Genomic DNA, 3790 nt, shown 5'->3' with positions numbered 1-3790 from the left:
TTCAGTGTTTTTGATTTAGATTTTCTGAACTAAACATGATGGACTGGAAATATTTTAATTTCACGGATTTAGCAAATAAATCCATTGTATGTACAGGAATTTCTATTGACCTTGTCCTTAGTTACAGAATTAATCTTCTTGTCACATAGTTCCATGATTTCAGCTGACCAGACATTGTAAATTATATCTGATAAAGTGAAGTGTTTGAAGCTATAGAGTTTTCTTCATTTATTATAAAGCTCTGAAATAATTTTGAAGCTTATAATTATCTTTTGTCAGTCTGTCAGTGTGTTCAATACAAATGGTTTCAAGATGATAACTCGATGATCCTGCATTTCTTTGGAACGAAACTTGTGCATAAGGAATGTATAGGATTTCAGGGTCCAAGGTTAGGATTCAATGATGTTAAAATAGGGAAGAAAAATACTTGCTTGATTGGAATGAAATTTATACAAATAAAAAATATTGGAAAGGAGAAGTCTATTATTTCCTGATCAACTTGTCACATATCAAGGTCAACTATAAAATGGAAAAAAATGGTAGCTGGAGTGTCTTACTTTATTTGAATGAAGCTTCAACTGATGAAAGATAAAGGAGAGTAGACAGAGAATAATGAATGGTCTTTGTTGATGAAATATGATTTTTAATTGAACATCCAAAAGGAAAATGTCTGTTTTATTTGGATGATGTACAGTGGGCGGCTGCCAAACAATGTCTGTGCAATAAATTGGAAACTCTTTGACAAACAAATTTCAAATATGTTTATTACTTTGACTTAAAGAAGATAAAGTTTTATTTTGGCCCCTCGAATGGTGGCCCTATAGTGATGAGTCTGTCCGTCCTTTATCCAGAGAACCGTTATTGTTCCATACGCTACACTTCACATGTATATTAACCAACACTAGAGGGTGTATTATAATGTATGTATGATTTCCTTGGTCAAAGGTCAAGGTCAAAAACTTTGATTTCAGTTGACAACTCCTTGTCCTATTTTAATGAACGTGTCCCCTCTATATCTTTAGAAACGTAATGATTTCTTAGTTTGAACTTGAAATGTATATTAAACACCACCACAGAGGGTGTGTCATAATGCATATACAACTTCAAAGGTCAAGGTAAGAAACTTTTGGTTTCAGTTGACAACCCTTGTCCTATGGTAAATATACAATTTTTTACCTTACGTTATTCACAGCAGGTCACCAGAAATGGCTCCCATTTCAATGACGTCTAGTTTTTCGAATTACAACCCTGGTACGTTTGATTTCACGGTTTTAGTTTTATTGTTTAACTGCAGACCTTTAAGAAGGGAAAAGTGATTCTTAGATTGATTTTGTCCTTACAATTTCAGGGCTATTGGTACTTTACGGAACGGAACGGAACGGAATTTCATTTAAGGTATCCAAAGGGGGCATTTATCAAAATTTCGAAAAATCTTTAAAACAAAACAAACTTTAAAATTTCTGTGTTTTACGGTTTTCCATATACAAATAACACAAATGTATACTTAATTTCATCTTCACAGGTGAAATGTGTAATAATGTATAACATCGGGAAATATTCTGTAGATGAATATGTCGGATTGTCCTGATAAATTATCATGAAATTAACGCATTTGCAAGTCATGCATTATGATATCTAGACTGACCTCACGTCGTCCTTGATTAGAGACAGTGATCAAGTTGAATCTGATTTAAACTTTTTAATTTATTTTTCCGTTCCGTTCCGTTCCGCAAAGTACCAATTGCTCTGAGGAATTGGTATTTAACGGAAAAAAACGGAAACAGACATCTTTAATGTAATTAAAGCAGTATGATAAAAAAAATTGTCTGACACCTCTTTTTGCATGAGTGGTATGTGTTTTAGATAGCATTTTCGACTTGATCAATAATAAAAAATTTAACACAAAGGCAGGTTACACAAAAAGTCTTTCTCCTTCCATCGGTAATTATATTTTAAAAAAGAGGCTTTCAACAGCTCGTTCCGACGATGATTAGAGACAGTGATCAAGTTGAATCTGATTTAAACTTTTTAATTTATTTTTCCGTTCCGTTCCGTTCCGCAAAGTACCAATTGCTCTGAGGAATTGGTATTTAACGGAAAAAACGGAAACAGACATCTTTAATGTAATTAAAGCAGTATGATAAAAAAAATTGTCTGACACCTCTTTTTGCATGAGTGGTATGTGTTTTAGATAGCATTTTCGACTTGATCAATAATAAAAAATTTAACACAAAGGCAGGTTACACAAAAAGTCTTTCTCCTTCCATCGGTAATTATATTTTAAAAAAGAGGCCTTCAACAGCCCGTTCCGACGATGATTAGAGACAGTGATCAAGTTGAATCTGATTTAAACTTTTTAATTTATTTTTCCGTTCCGTTCCGTTCCGCAAAGTACCAATTGCTCTGAGGAATTGGTATTTAACGGAAAAAACGGAAACAGACATCTTTAATGTAATTAAAGCAGTATGATAAAAAAAATTGTCTGACACCTCTTTTTGCATGAGTGGTATGTGTTTTAGATAGCATTTTCGACTTGATCAATAATAAAAAATTTAACACAAAGGCAGGTTACACAAAAAGTCTTTCTCCTTCCATCGGTAATTATATTTTAAAAAAGAGGCCTTCAACAGCCCGTTCCGACGATGATTAGAGACAGTGATCAAGTTGAATCTGATTTAAACTTTTTAATTTATTTTTCCGTTCCGTTCCGTTCCGCAAAGTACCAATTGCTCTGAGGAATTGGTATTTAACGGAAAAAACGGAAACAGACATCTTTAATGTAATTAAAGCAGTATGATAAAAAAAAATTGTCTGACACCTCTTTTTGCATGAGTGGTATGTGTTTTAGATAGCATTTTCGACTTGATCAATAATAAAAAATTTAACACAAAGGCAGGTTACACAAAAAGTCTTTCTCCTTCCATCGGTAATTATATTTTAAAAAAGAGGCCTTCAACAGCCCGTTCCGACGATGATTAGAGACAGTGATCAAGTTGAATCTGATTTAAACTTTTTAATTTATTTTTCCGTTCCGTTCCGTTCCGTTCCGTTCCGTTCCGTTCCGTTCCGCAAAGTACCAATTGCTCTGAGGAATTGGTATTTAACGGAAAAAACGGAAACAGACATCTTTAATGTAATTAAAGCAGTATGATAAAAAAAAATTGTCTGACACCTCTTTTTGCATGAGTGGTATGTGTTTTAGATAGCATTTTCGACTTGATCAATAATAAAAAATTTAACACAAAGGCAGGTTACACAAAAAGTCTTTCTCCTTCCATCGGTAATTATATTTTAAAAAAGAGGCCTTCAAGAGCCCGTTCCGACGATGATTAGAGACAGTGATCAAGTTGAATCTGATTTAAACTTTTTAATTTATTTTTCCGTTCCGTTCCGTTCCGCAAAGTACCAATTGCTCTGAGGAATTGGTATTTAACGGAAAAAACGGAAACAGACATCTTTAATGTAATTAAAGCAGTATGATAAAAAAAATTGTCTGACACCTCTTTTTGCATGAGTGGTATGTGTTTTAGATAGCATTTTCGACTTGATCAATAATAAAAAATTTAACACAAAGGCAGGTTACACAAAAAGTCTTTCTCCTTCCATCGGTAATTATATTTTAAAAAAGACGCCTTCAACAGCCCGTTCCGACGATGATTAGAGACAGTGATCAAGTTGAATCTGATTTAAACTTTTTAATTTATTTTATCGTTCCGTTCCGTTCCGCAAAGTACCAATTGCTCTGAGGAATTGGTATTTAACGGAAAAAACGGAAACAGACATCTTTAAT

Source organism: Mytilus galloprovincialis, chromosome 3 (assembly GCF_965363235.1).
Source record: "Mytilus galloprovincialis chromosome 3, xbMytGall1.hap1.1, whole genome shotgun sequence".
Lineage (NCBI taxonomy): Eukaryota > Metazoa > Mollusca > Bivalvia > Mytilida > Mytilidae > Mytilus > Mytilus galloprovincialis.
This window is presented reverse-complemented; position numbering follows the sequence as displayed.